This window comes from Muntiacus reevesi, chromosome 4 (genome assembly GCF_963930625.1).
Source record: "Muntiacus reevesi chromosome 4, mMunRee1.1, whole genome shotgun sequence".
NCBI lineage: Eukaryota > Metazoa > Chordata > Mammalia > Artiodactyla > Cervidae > Muntiacus > Muntiacus reevesi.
The window spans coordinates 171,746,015-171,761,703 of NC_089252.1; the positions used below are offsets into that span (position 1 = coordinate 171,746,015).

The window sequence follows — 15,689 nt, forward strand, 5'->3', positions numbered from 1 at the left end:
ATCTGATACCTACTACTGCATACCTCTTCTGATGCTGTAATTTACAGGCACCTCTCTGAGGACATTTTGCCCAGATCTGTGTTCCCTTATCTGTCCCCAAAGTCTGTTACGCAAGAGACTCATTAGTAACATTTAAGACATGTTTGCTTGTTTCACTGAATTGAAAATTGGGTAAATTTTTTTAAAGGGTAATTCTGTCAGTTTAGTAATATGTTCCTCTGCCAGAAATATCAGAATATCAACTTTCCCAAGAACAGAGAGAGATCCCTACCTAGCCATTTAAATTACTGTTAGCTCTGCAGTTCCAGAGTAAAGGCTTCCTGGACTCAGTAGTAGGCAGGCTTTCTGTGCAGAAAAATCTTCATCTTGTGTGGGTGGAGGATGACTTACTGAGAACTCATCAGCAGCAGAGCCCTCTGTGAGTAGGAGTCTGTGCTCCTAAGAATGGGCAGAGACCACCCTCCTCTCTGTCCACCATAAGACCTTCCTGGATGACGTCTTTTTTCACCCTTTGCAACTTTGGGGTTCAGGGAACATCAGAGATTACAACTATCAGAGAAATATTTTAAAAATCATTTTCTGAACTCTAGAATGATGCTTTCCTCTGAGGAAAGTATCTCTATCAAAATAACTCATATGATTTGTCATTTTAATATTTTATGAAAGGTTTCAACAACTACTTATAAAGTGTGGATTCTTAATATGTTTGGCAAATATAGGGCAATCAATGATAAGCTATTTTCATGTATCAATATGGTGAAGTTCATCTAATACAATGGAAGTTTAGAGAAATGCACCTACATGTTCTCTGCCATAAGCTTTCCCTCATTTTAAACAAAACTGTGTGTAATATACGTGAATTGAATGACTTATTTGCTTAGAAGTCAGTGACTCCATCCCCTAACAGTCTTTCATATTGTAATGAAAATTCAGTATTTTAACATCTATATCAATATCAGTGTCATTTGGTTTCATTGAAGTGTTAAGAAGGTGGAAAATGAAGGACTGAAAAAAATAGTGATATATTTGGAATAAAAGATCAGTCTCTTTCCTCAGGACACACAGGTTAGATCCTTGAGAGAGTCAGGTACCTGGAGTTGGGGTTACAGCCCTGAGCGGAGACGTCTAGGCTACAGAGACGGTTCATTCTTGTCCCACCACTGGAAATGCTGTGCCGTCTCTGTATGACCTTTAAGCTACTGTTGAGGTGGGGATGATAAGTTTCAGCAAAACTTTTTCTTTTTTTCTATAAACACTTTAGGCTAAATGGGAGTAGGTACCAAGCAAGAGCTTAAATTTGCCTTTCTTAATGATAAGGAAGGGAATTCTGTAAAGCAACCAAGTGAAACTCCAGGCAACCATTTAAGTGAAGCCTCTATGTCAAATGCCTTTTGATTCAGTATGAGGTATTTGATGAGGTATCTAGATAATAACTGAAGGATAGGAAGCATTTCATTTAGCTGTTATGTAAGTAATCAGTGTGTGTGTGTGTGTGTGTGTGTGTGTGTGTGTGCGCTCAGTCTTGTTGGACTCTTTGTTACCCCATAGAATGCAGCTGCCAGGTTCTTCTGTCAATGGAATTTTTCAGGCAAGAATACTGGAGTGGTTACCATTTCCTACCCCAGGAAGTCTTCTTGACCCAGAGATCAAACCTGCTTCTCTTGAGTCTCTTTCATTGGAGGCAGATTCTTTACCAATGAGCCACCTGGGAAGCCCTAAATAATCAGAGAAGGCAACATATATAATATCTTTTGATCAAAAATTTTTTAAATAACTTTTTTTAGTTTAGGACTAAGTATGACAGGTAGCATTTTGGGTACTGCCAGAAAGTAAAGAATTATTTTAATATCTTAAAGATCTCATCTTTAAAATGAAGGGGAACTGACAGCAGAGATTATACATGGCATATACACTGAATGTACATTTTTATATCCTTTATACTTCAATGAGGCTAAAACACAGAAGAATTCAATTGACCATTTTTAGAAAATCCAGAGGAATCGGGTGGAGAGGGAGGTGGGATGGGAGACAGGGATGGGGAATTCGTGTAACTCTATGGCTGATTCACATCAATGTATGACAAAACCCACTGAAAAAAAAAAAAAGAAGAAAAAAAAGAAACAAATAAAATCTTAGGCAAAATTAAAAAAAAAAAATTAGGAAACCTCTTGGGATTACATACTTCTACTAAGAAATGGACCAAAAAGAGAATGAAAATTTCACTAACTGAGAAAACAAACTGCTTACTCTGAGTCAGAAGTATACATGTAAAATTTATTAATTTTACAATAAATATATTTATTGAGCTCTTGACAAACTTTAAATAGGGCTGCTGCTGCTGCTAAGTCGCTTCAGTTGTGTCCATCTCTGTGCAACCCCACAGATGGCAGCCCAACAGGTTCCTCCATCCCTGGGATTCTCTAGGCAAGAACACTGGAGTGGGTTGCCATTTCCTTCTCCAATGCATGAAAGTGAAAAGTGAAAGTGAAGTCGATCAGTTGGGTCTGACTCTTAGTGACCCCATGGACTGCAGCCTACCAGGCTCCCCCGTCCATGGGATTTTCCAGGCAAGAGTACTGCAGTGGGGTGCCATTGCCTTCTCCTAAATAGGGCTAACTGCTGTGGATTCTCAATGAACAAGACACAGCCCAAACTCAATAAAATTACATTCACATATTTAGTGGTAACAAAGAGTTAAGCATAGTGATCTAGAGGGGTAAAAAAGAGGACCAAATAACTTACACAATGAATTTTCAAGAATTTTTTTTTGCAGGAAGTGATTCTAAGCCAAAAGTTGAAAAACCTACAAGTTCCGTATCAGTCTAGTGAAGCAAAGACTAGGGGTGGGAAGCTGGTAATGAGCAGAGTCGTATCATGAAACAGACTCCACTCAAACTGGTAGATGCTGTTTTGGTGTGTAACGTGAATGTCCGCCTATGGTGAAAGCACTTTGAAGAGCTGTTTCATAGGTAACATTTCTTTCTAAATGAGGACATCATCACAACAGTGTACTCTTAGGGGGGTCAAAATCTCCAAGTTTTGGGTCTTGTTAGTTGATGTTATAAGTTTGGCTTTTAAGTATAGGCAGAATCCATGCAATTCAGATATTGCTGATTAATATTAATCCTTAACTTTAACTGTCAAAATTCATCTAAAATGATATCCTATACACTTATAGATAGAATAAAATGGACACCAGCCAAAATACGGTTGAAGAAGAACAAATGATTGGAAAAGAGGATGTATTATTCCAGACAAATAATCCATGTAAAGAGTTACCTCAGCCTGCTGTCTGTCATATGGAAAGTGCTCAATAATTGCTGGTGTTTTTTCCATTTTCTTTCTTTTTTTAAAATTTCCATTTGGTCAAGTTTTCATTGTGAAATAATTTTGTACTTACAGAAGAACTGAAAATATAGTGCAGAGAGTTCCCAGATATCCTTCACCCATCTCTCCCTAATAGTAGCAAAATAATCTTAGTGGCATTATTAATATTGAGGAATTAACACTGGATACAAATACTAATAACCAATAAAACACAGACGTGAGGATGGGTCCAGGTCGTGGGCAGACAGCAAGGATTCCACCACCTCCACAGCAAGCCCCTCGCTCTCTAGGTGCCCTGGCCACGGCTGCCGTGGCGGAGCCGCACCCTAGATCCCACTGGAGAAACGGGGCCCACGGACTGGGCGTGTGCGACCTGCTGGCCAGCCTCACTGCTCTCTGAGAGCCCCTAGAGGCGCTGGAAAGAGAGGCTTTGTGGCTCTGGCTTGAAGGGTCTGAGTGGAGATGAGGGTTAATTGAAAAACAATAAAATAATGATATTAAAATAATTAAATCAAATACAAATTTGATTTGGATTTTCCTAATTTTTCCACTAACATCAATTTTCTGTTGCAGGATTCAAGTTTCTACTTGAAACAGAGCTGTCCTGTGTCCTTGGTCTCCTCCAACCTGTGTTTCATCCTGTCTCCCATGTCCTTCCTGACTTTGGAAGTACAATCAATTGAGGTTAAATTCCTTGAAGTTTATTCACTGAGACTAATTTACTCAATATTGAGGCAGGTAACTTGTTTACGTAGTACTTATGAAACATTGTGTTCAATTACAGTGAAATGCAGGGAAAGTCAGATATTGATGTAGAAGCTTCAAGATAAATAGCAAAACTGGAAAGCAATGTGGGTTATTTGCATGATAATCCTGATATCAAAAATAAAATGAAATAACTCTTTTTTCATTGAAGTAACAGCAAGCATTCAAATACTGCACACATGGCTCCAGGCGCTATATAAAATGTCAGACTCAGCCATTGATTTGCATTTAACAGGGACCCACACTTTAAGCAGCTTGCAAGTTCATTTGGACCTGTGAGTAGTGAGGAATTATTCGGAGCAAAAGATCGTTAGAAAATCCACAAAATCATATCATATGGATGATCCTTTCTAATTATATAGTTAAATACATTTCAGACAATAGAGCACAGAGTTTAGATTAATTGAAAAATAGAGATTAGAGAGCATATGGAGGTATGAAAATATGGACTCTAGTGCAAACTTATTCCAGAAAAACATGATCTGGAGGATTTCTCTAATGTACATCAAAAAAGCTGAGAATTCCAAAGTTTTGGCAGGTCCCTATCATGTCAAAGAAGAAAATGACTATTCATTGACTTGATTGGATTTTATTTTAACCAGTGGCCATGGCCTCATGGCTTATTTATTTATTAAAAAAAAATTTTTTTTATTAGTTGGAGGCTAATTACTTCACAACATTGCAGTGGGTTTTGTCATACATTGACATGAATCAGCCATAGAGTTACACGTATTCCCCATCCTGATCCCCCCTCCCACCTCCCTCTCCACCCGACTCCTCTGGGTCCTCCTAGTGCACCAGGCCCGAGTACTTGTCTCATGCATCCCACCTGGGCTGGTGATCTGTTTCACCATAGATAATATACATGCTGTTCTTTCGAAACATCCCACCCTCACCTTCTCCCACAGAGTTCAAAAGTCTGTTCTGTACTTCTGTGTCTCTTTCTTTTTTGCATATAGGGTTATCGTTACCATCTTTCTAAATTCCATATATATGTGTTAGTATGCTGTAAGGTTCTTTATCTTTCTGGCTTACTTCACTCTGTATAATGGGCTCCAGTTTCATCCATCTCATTAGAACTGATTCAAATGAATTCTTTTTAACGGCTGAGTAATATTCCATGGTGTATATGTACCACAGCTTCCTTATCCATTCATCTGCTGATGGGCATCTAGGTTGCTTCCATGTCCTGGCTATTATAAACAGTGCTGCAATGAACATTGGGGTGCACGTGTCTCTTTCAGATCTGGTTTCCTCAGTGTGTATGCCCAGGAGTAATGAGATGGATGAAACTGGAGCCCATTATACAGAGTGAAGTAAGCCAGAAAGATAAACACCAGTACAGTATACTAATGCATATATATGGAATTTAGAAAGATGGTAATGATAACCCTATATGCAAGACAGAAAAAGAAACACAGATGTATAGAACAGACTTTTGGACTCTGTGGGAGAAGGCGAGGGTGGGATGATCTGAGAGAACAGCATTGAAACATGTTTACTATCAAGTGTGAAACAGATTGCCAGTCCAGGTTGGATGCATGAGACAAGTGCTTGCGGCTGGTGCACTGGGAAGACCCAAAGGGATGGGGTGGGGAGGGAGGTGGGAGGGGGGTTCAGGATGGGGAACACATGAAAATCCATGGCTGATTCATGTCAATGTATGGCAAAAACCACTACAATATTTTAAAGTAATTAGCTCCAACTAATAAAAATAAATGAAAAAAAAAATCTACAAGATAACATGTAATCTGGTTTCAAAACTAAGCAAATGCTGAGAAGCAAAGTCAAATGGAAGTATATTTTCCCATTTAATTAAATACTTCTTCAACTTGTTGAACAACATTGTGAGGACATGCATTGATTCTCCTGCTTCGGTTCCAAGATTATAAAGTGTTTTTATCAATATTTAATTTGTGTAGTATTTCTAACCTTTTTAAACCCTATCTTTTCCCTATAGTGCTGAATACTATACTATGAAGAAAAATTACAATGCAAGTCTGTATTCATTAACATGGAAAATAGTCACTTTTTTGACTTGCAACATGTGTATTACTTTCATGTATACTTACATATTTTTCTCAATGAAAACAGTTTTTTATCATTTGTTCATACTTGATTGTCTAAGAGTTGAAGAGGAGCCAGAATTATGTCTTTCCATCAGGCAATTGTTATGCTCTTGGAATATGTCCAGTAAGGTTGTTGCATCTTATTATCTTCAAGGACATGGTTTCCAGTGATGCCACTGTTAGCTTTTGCCAATATTCAGTTCATACTAGATTCATTAGCCATGTTCAGACTTTGGTCACAAGGTCCCTTTATTTATTCACACAGAGGACCTCTGCTCATCTAAAACAGATTGGGACAATAAAACATTCATTTTACTTCATTGTGTAAAAATCTTTTTTTGTTCAGAGAAATCAGAAATTATCTCTTTCAAAATCTTCTAAAAATCATCTTACATTTCTCAGAAATTTAAAATAAATGTGTTTTTCTTTCAGGATTGTGATGTCAGTTTTTCTTCCTAGACTTAAAGTGGAATAGGATTTCTGAAGCGTGTCCAGTGTTAGTGGGTCAGTTGTGTTTGACTCTTTGTATCCCATGGACTGTAGCCCATCAGGCTCCTCTGTCCATGGAATTCTCTAGGTAAGAATACTGGAGTGGGTAGCTATTCCCTTTTCCAGAGGATCTTCCCAATCCAGGTATTGAACCTGGATCCCCTGCATTGCAGGCAGATTCTTTATCGTCTGAGCCACCAGGGAAGCCTGAAGAGCATCCATGTCTCCTAAAATCAATTGAAAACTCAGATAAATCATCTCTGTTCCCCAAAATGTTGTGAGAATGTGGATGGGTTCATGAAAGAGTTATTTGTGAATGTACTGACTTCACTTATACATTTAATTTCATCTTGGGACTAGAAGAATTACATATTCAACTAAAGCTATGATTGTCTTTCTTAAGAATAAGTATTTTCTTTTTGGTAACATCAGTTTTTCTCCTCATTCCCGTTCTATTTACTTCATCTCTGTAAAATATCAGATTTATGTTTAAAAATAAGGCAATAATTAATTTGGATATCTCAAGAAAAGAAAATAGTTCTGTCTGATATTTTTTTTTTCTAGAAAATTAAAATGTGAAGGTATTAGACTCACTGGAGATATTTATTACACACATCAATTGAGACATGGGTTCATTTCTGTTTAGTCTTTTTAAATTCAGGAGTATATTGGTACCAGTCACATAATAAGTTTTCAAGAAATCTATCTTGAATAATTTAATGTGCACTCATTGGAACATAATAATTGAAGGGACAATCAGAAGTGATGTGCTAGATAATGTCACTGTCACTAATTAATATTTACACCAAGATATAACTATTTTATTCTTCATTTGAATGCCAGATATCTGCAATGCTGTCATCAGTGATTACTGAGCTATTACATGTAAAAAATCATGGAAGTAAATAGGAAATATTAGTTTCCTATTAAATAGGAAATACACCTGAATTAAAACACTTCATCAACATTCATTAACATCTAGATATGACAGAAGAGAATTGTGGCTGTGATAAGAATTAATTAGAACGGGAGAGTTTTAAGAATTGGATACTGCTTTGAGTTTCGTTGCCACAGTGAAATCTCAAGGGCTTAAGAATTTTCTAGATTTGTTTCAGAAGTGTCACTTTCTATGGGATTTTATCTAAAAAGGTGTCAGAATATCAGATGAGTATTTCTCCCAAGTCTGGATCAGTACCTCTTTCTTTTGATGGTACCTATACACCTATAGAGGAGAAGGCAATGGCACCCCACTCCAGAAAATCCCATGGACGGAGGAGCCTGGTAGGCTGCAGTCCATGCGGTCGCGAAAAGTCAGACACGACCTAGCGACTTCACTTTCACTTTTCACTTTCATGCACTGGAGAAGGCAATGGCAACCCACTCCAGTGTTCTAGCCTGGAGCATCCCAGGGACGGCGGGGCCTGGTGGGCTGCCGTCTGTGGGGTCACACAGAGTCGGCAGCAGCAGCATACACCTGTAGGTACTTTCCTAACTATAGAAGACAGATGCTGTCAGTTGTTTTGGTCTCAATGGAAAAAATTACCTGAATAAACAAAACACAAAAAAAACACACGTTCAGTTTTTTTATGGGTGTAATTTATAGCAAATAAGTGAAAGCCATTTATATAACTAATGATGTTCTCCATTGGAAATCCTTTTCTACCTCAGCATGGAGGAAAGTAAGAAAGCTTGTGATATTTACATGGAAATATCTTCCCATGCTATCAATAAATAAATTATGGCTGAGAAAGAAACGTGGAACACCTGGTGCGTCTTCTGCAGAACTGCAGAGTCCGTAACTCTGCCATTGTTACTTGTTAACAGAACATCGCACATACCCAGTCCCCAAAATTCTCCTGCTTCGTGGAGAATGCAGAAAAGAAAATCCATTAGTCACAGTGGCCTTTGCTTAGCGCTCAGGTGCATTAACATATCTTCTGAGTAATCTTGGGTTCAAGTAAAAGAATATGAGAACATAGAGGAACATTAAAAAGAGAATGAGTTAGAGGTTGAGGCTTTAATTTGCTGTCTGCCAAAGTCTCTGTGTGGATTGTAGAATGAATGCCCAAAATAATTTTTTGAACTAGAGGTTATTAAGTAAACTGAGACTAAAAGGAACAAAATGAAAAAAGAATTCAGGCAGTCTAAGTTTAGAAATTGCAAAAAGCACAGGAAGTTTACTTTTAAAAAGATGTTAGTCCATAGGAAAGCAATACAGAGATTTGGGGTCATGTTTCCATAACATTAAAGTTAGTCTCAAATGTCAGTGCAGTTTTTTTCTGATTAACTTTAATAGAAAGAAAAAAAAAATTTTTTTCTAAATGCTATTTAAAATAGTTTTGTTATTTACTTATTAAAGTTATGTTGACTTACATTATTTAAAATATTTTTAAAATTACAACTTGTTCTTTGTCTATAAGGCACAAATAAAATTCACTCTGATTATTTCTATAAACTTTGGATGAACACTGACTGTGCCCTTGGCAATAAGACACTGATGAGGACACAATGTTTAAAATAAAATTTACTGAGATGGCTGGAAATCTAGTCATAAAAGCTGCTGTAAGATAATCATAGGTTACAGTAGGAATAGTTAGAGGAAAGGTTAACTCCATCTTGAAATACTAGACATGGATTCCTGGTAGAAATGATCTCCAAATAAAAAGTCAGAAAAGAGAAAGAGGAGACTGGAGAGAGTTCAAATAGAGACATCGCTAAGGAGAGAAGGACTAACACATGGGAATTTCTGCAGGGAATTTAAGCATAGCCTTTTGTGAAAACCTGCAACCAGATAAGTTAGATGGAAAAAAACAAAACAAAACAAAACAAAAAAAGGAGACATAAATTAGCTGCCTGATGCTGTAGACTGACCTGTTTATCATTATGGTGTATTATCTCTTGATAGCATCAAGAATCATTATACTGGTGTGGGATAGGGCAAGAAATTAGGTAAATTGTATGATTTGCTACTGGAAATATTAGAAAGATTCTCATACACTTAAATTTTATGATGATGCCAAAACAGACTAATTGATAGGATTAAAGTTAATTTGCTAGTTACAAAAACTCAATTTATAAAATATTTAAAAAATTAAACTTAATACCCAATCCCCCAGGCCCAATGCATAGTGAGATGGACAAACCTCCAGGGATGGAAAGCAGATCCAGAGGAGGAGGGGTAGAGGAAACTGAGGGGTCTCCAAGGCATCATGACAGTCACCCACTCCATAGCACCCTGCCTCTCACCTGCCACCAGTTATCAGAAGGGAGTCCTGCCGTGGCCAGTATGTCACCAGGTACTTAAAGAGCTGGGCTTTCTGGACTAGCTGCTTGCTCTGCTGCCTACTTCCTACCTTAGTGTGTTTGTTCTCAGTTTACTGGGGAATGGGACAGAGGGAAACAGAAAAACCCAGGATAGGCAACATCTAGGCCATATCCAAGTTTGGCTAAAGTAAAAAGACTGGCCTCCCAACAGGGCAGGAAGTTGAGCAGTGGTTCCAAGTCTATGTCTTCTTTGCTTGTTGCTTTTTAAAATTCTGCAATTGTTTTAAGAAATACAGTTTTTTAGATCAACACTTTTATTAAACTTTAAATTTTTCTTTACTGTTTTTTAAAGTTAAACAAACAAACAAAAAGAAAATTAAACAAAAAACCTACCACTCTTACTTTCCCCAACTTGATCCATGAGAGTCCCCCTGCACTCCCCTCTGCATTTGCATTTGATCATTGCTCCCTTTTCCCTTAGCTTGAAGCATCTATGTCCAGTGTCTGTAAAATTATGTTTTATTAGTGTCTCAGGATAAGAAATGGCAATCATCCCACCAGGTTCTGGAAACAGGTTAGCCTCAAGACAAGGGTTTCTAGGGCCACAGCTCAGGATGTGTATTTAATTACAGGGTCCCCAGGAACCCCTCTTCTGGATACCACAAGCAATGGCTTCTTTTCTGGGCTCAGGAGCCAGACCTGGACTGTTTCCTCAGAGGCAGGACCCCACAGACTATGCAGGGGCTTCCTCTTTGACCAGAGCTGGGGTCCCTTGAGACTTGAAGACTTCAGGCTGTCCTATAAGATGAGCCACCATGATCCTGCCCCTACCGACTCACATGATGCCCGGTCCCTCTGCCTAATCCAGTACCACATCTGGCCTCCCTTCTCTGGGCCTGCACCCCTCCATGGGCTACAGCCCACTCAGGGATCAGTTGCAGACTCAAAGGGAAGCTATGAATCAGGCCAGAGCTTGCTTCAAGTCCAAGAAAAAAGTTGTCTTGCTGGTGGAGGCTAGTCTCCCAAATCCTGGAGCCAGCCCTGCCAGCCAAAGGATGACTTTTATTCTTTGGTGACCATTGTTTTCTTTCTCTGAAATATCTTAGATGATAATGTTGTTGACTCAGATTTCTATGAAAACAACAACAACAACAACAAAAACTATACCTCTTGGGTGACAGACATCCTGGTCTATTCCTCTCTGAGGAATCTTGTGGGGAAAGAATACTGTAGCTCCTGCTCTGTTTATATGTTTCTGTGGAGACAGAAACCCTGCCTGCCCTGGGGTGTTGGGTGTTTTTGTCCATGTTGCCATCCCAGGCCTGTGATAGGGGCTTGTGGCTACATTGTAATGTCTGGGTGGTGCCTGGGGAGTCCTTCCCACCTACCCAGCCAGGGACTAGCCAGCCCCTTGAAGAGGCCGGCATTTCCTTCCTATGATTCAAGGCACAGGGAGCGCCACCTCCCATGACACCGTCTTCAGGAGCTCTGGCGACACGTGCATCCATGAGCCTCCCTCTGGGCTACCTACCTGGGCCCACCTCTGCCCACCGTCCTGTACAGGAGTCGAGTAAACAGGATGTCTCTGAGCCCATGTTCCCAAAGGGCCAGTGAAGGGCTTCCAGCCAACCTGACTCCATAAATACTGCATGACCAAGTGATAGTTGGCAGGCTCTGCTACCCAGGACCTCTGCTACCTCCCACCCTGCCATCTGGCAAGGAATGGGCCCTTTTATGTGAACTGACTACCTGTGGAAATGTGACCAATTAGCGTGAAATGCTTGTTTAGGAAATGTTAGATACTGTATTTGAACCAATAAATGTGAATCCTTCTGCAAATCAGTAAATAAATAATTTCTATTTCTTTCTTGCTTCATGGTGGTGGTTTACTCATTAAGTTGTGTCCAACTCTTGCAACCTTATGCCTGTAGCCCACCAGACTCTTCATCTATGAGATTTCCCATGCAAGAATGCTGGAATGGGCTGCCATTTCCTTTTCCAGGGGATTTCCTGACCCAGGGAACGATCCTGCCTCTCCTGTATTGCAAGTGAAGTAAAGTGAAAGTTGCTCAGCCATGTCTGACTCTTTGTGACTTCATGGACAATACAGTGGAGTGGGTAGTTGTTCCCTTCTCCAGGGGATCTTCCCAACAGAGAGATTGAACCCAGGTCTCCTGCATTGCAGGCAGATTCTTTGAGCCACCAGGGAAGCCCTTCCTATACTGCAGGGAGATTCTTAACTGACTGAGCCGTCAGGGGATGTGTTACTGAAATTCATAGTAGGGCGTTATCTCAGTGTATCTGTGTTGCTGCCCTCTGTCCAAATTTATATTAATTCTATGGCACTTATAGCTTTGATGTGATTGGAGTAGAGGGATGTCTGTATCCATTAGATATAGAGACGTCCATCTTATCTTTTGGTTCTCAGTTACCTAACTGCATGCATCACTCTGTGATGTCTCTTGTTCCTCTTCATAATTTTCCTCTTCAAGTTCAGTTGTTCTCTGTGTAAGTTTCAAGACACTTTCATATTCCTGTGACATACTATGAAAAATTGTGAGATATCTGAGATTCTTCTTTACCTCCATGCCACTGCTTCAGTTCAGACCAGTTCATTCGCTCAGTCATGTCCAATTCTTTGCAACCCCATGGACCTTAGCAAATCAGGCCTCCCTGTCCATCACCAACTCCCGGAGTTTACTCAAACTCATCTCCATTGAGTCAGTGACGCCATCCAGCCATCTCATCCTCTGTCATCCCCTTCTCCTCCTGCCCTCAATCTTTCCCAGCATCAGGGTCTTTTCAAATGAGTCACCTCTTTGAATCAGGTGGCCAAAGTATTGGAGTTTCAGCTTCAACATTAGTCACTCCAATGAAAACCCATGACTGATCTCCCTTAGGATGGACTGTTGGATCTCCTTGCAGTCCAAGGGACTCTCAAGAGCCTTCTCTAACACCACAGTTCAAAAGCATCAATTCTTCTGCACTAGGCATGAAAAAAGTCATTTATTTATTGATATATCTATGTCAATCTTACTGCTTCCCAGGTGGCACTAGTGGTAAAGAACCTGCCTCCTTATGCAGGAGATGTAAGGGATGCTGATTCAATCCCTGGGTCTGGAAGATCCCCTGGAGAAAGAAATGACAAACCACTCCAGCATTCTTACCTGGAGAATCCCATGGACAATGGAGCCTGGCAGGCTACAGTTCACAGGGTCACAAAGAGTCAGATATGACTGAAGCAACAGCACATGCATATGTCAATCTTAAGAGTAGGAAAATGTGATTAGGCTTTCCAAGTTTATATTTTTTTTAATCTATGTTTAAGAAACAGCTAAGTATTGCCTATTGATATTCTACTCAGATACCCACATGAGAACGAAATCCAGAAATCTGTCAAGTTTCCTTCTTTGCTTGTGTTAATATCTGTAGAGGCTGGCACAGAACCCCCAACCTTATTTAGAACCACTAAAATCTAAAAATTATTCTCCAGTTCTCTTACCCTTTATTAAAGAGATTTCATAAAATCTCAGAGGTTGAATAAGCATTCTGCCCACAGAATAAAATGCACATTGATCAAAAATATTTCATTAATCTTACAGCTTCATACACTTGAAATACAAATTCCAAGAGTGAGCTCTTTCATCACAGCTCTTGATTAAATCTGAAATTTAGCTCTGTCTAAATAGGAGATGATATAAGTGGTTTGAGGAAAGATCTAGCTTGGAAAGAAAGTAATTTATAAGTACTTTAAAAGCTTCGTCCTCCAAGAAAACATTGGGGTGTGTTCATCATATCTGGGCTTTCTTGAAAATAATTTTGATTGTATTGGTTTTAAAAAGACTGGTAGGTGTCACAAAATATGTATTTTGAGTATGTAAATAAGTTTTTGAAATATTTCAGCACTAGTATAAGGCAACCTAAGTGAATTAATGTTGTAAGTGAGAGAAGAAAAAGAATAAATGAGGAAGATATTAAGGGTACACATATAATAAAACCAGGTGACAAAATAAATGGGAGGAGAAAAAAAAGAAACATAGAATGCTACTCTAAGGAATTTAGGACTGAAAGGGAAGGAGTGAAAACAGTGAGTATCACATTTAAAATCTTGAAATATGCATTATGAGCACAACATACAGTGAGAAATTCATTGGTTTTGCCACCAGAAATCCATCTCAAAAGATCTCTTCTTTCTCTTATTTCCACACAGTTTGGGAGGAAGTGTGGAGCCAGGAGTGAGAAACCATGCAGCAGTCATCACATTCTGACAGATGACTCACAACTGCAGATTCTGACTTTCATTTTTCTACTCATCACCTACATGTTGAGTGTAATTGGAAACCTGGCCATCCTCATCCTCACATTGGTCGATTCCCACCTTAAAACTGTGATGTATTTTTTTTGCCAAATTTTTTCCTTCTTAAAAATCTCATTCACTTCTGCCTGCATTCCTAGATTCTTGCACAGTATATCATCAGGTGATAGGACCATTACCTATAATGCTTGTGTATGCCAACTATTTTTTACAGACCTGTTTGGAATAACAGAATTTTTTCTCTTTGCTGCCATGTCTTACAGTCACTATGTAGCCACCTGCAAACCCCTGCATTACATGACCATCATGAACCACAGGGTCTGCAAAAGACTCATCTTCTGCTGTTGGATGACCACTGTGTTGATCATGATCCCACCGTTTAGCTTGGAACCGAGCCTGGAATTCTGTGACTCTAATGTTCTTGACCACTTTTTCTGTGATGCTAAATCTGTCCTGAAGATCACATGCTCAGATACACGGTTCATGGAGAAGATGGTTATCATATGTTCTGCATTAATCCTCATAATGACTCTCGTGTTTGTGGTTTAGTCCTATGTAAGTATTATCCAAACAATTCTAAGATTCCCCTTTGCCCAGCAATGGAAAAAGGCATTTTCCTCCTGTTCTTCCCACATGATTGTGTTTCCATTACCTATGGCAGTTGTATATTTATCTATATCAAAAATTCAGCAAAAGATGAAATGGAAATTAATAAGGGTGTGTCAATATTAATGACTTCCATCTCCCCCATGCTAAATCCATTTACCTATACCCCATGAAACAAACAAGTGAAACAAGACTTTAATGAATTAGTCAGAAAAATTACATTCTTCTCAAAGAGTTAGGGAAATGTTGAAGTAGGGTCATGTGTGCAGTGGTAAAGAATATGCCTACCAATGCTGGAGATGCAAGATACTGGGGTTCAATCTCTGGGTGGGAAATGGCAACTCACCCCAGCACTCTTACATGGAAAAGTCCATGGACACAGGGGCCTGGCACTCTACAGTCCAGAGGATCCCAAAGAGTCAGATACTACTGAGCACCATTACCACTACCACCATAGGGTCCATAAACTTACTTGCTTGTTTTTACTACATTTTTTCCCTCTTCTTGATCTATATTTCTTTATATCCTGATCAATACACCTTTTACTTCTTCTTATAGATTATCTTCTCTGTCTCTTTTTGTAAAGGTACACGAACACAAAATGCTTTCTTAATCAAGAATTAACTATCTATACGTATACATCAGTATATAGATATCTGCTTCAAGAATGGCAGTTATACTGACGAAAGAAATCAAAAAGGACACAAATAGATGGAGAAATATACCGTGCTCATGGATTGGAAGAATCAATATTGTCAAAATGACTATACTACCCAAAGCAATCTATAGATTCAATACAATCCCTATCAAGCTACCAATGGTATTTTCACAGAACTAGAACAAATAATTTCACA

General features: G+C 39.1%; 1 pseudogene; it reads left to right on the top strand.

The window, feature by feature from the left end:
- The first annotated feature begins 4,520 nt into the window (after nucleotides 1-4,520).
- On the top strand, nucleotides 4,521-15,074 carry LOC136167597 (olfactory receptor 6C2-like; annotated as a pseudogene).
- Nucleotides 15,075-15,689: the final 615 nt, after the last annotated feature.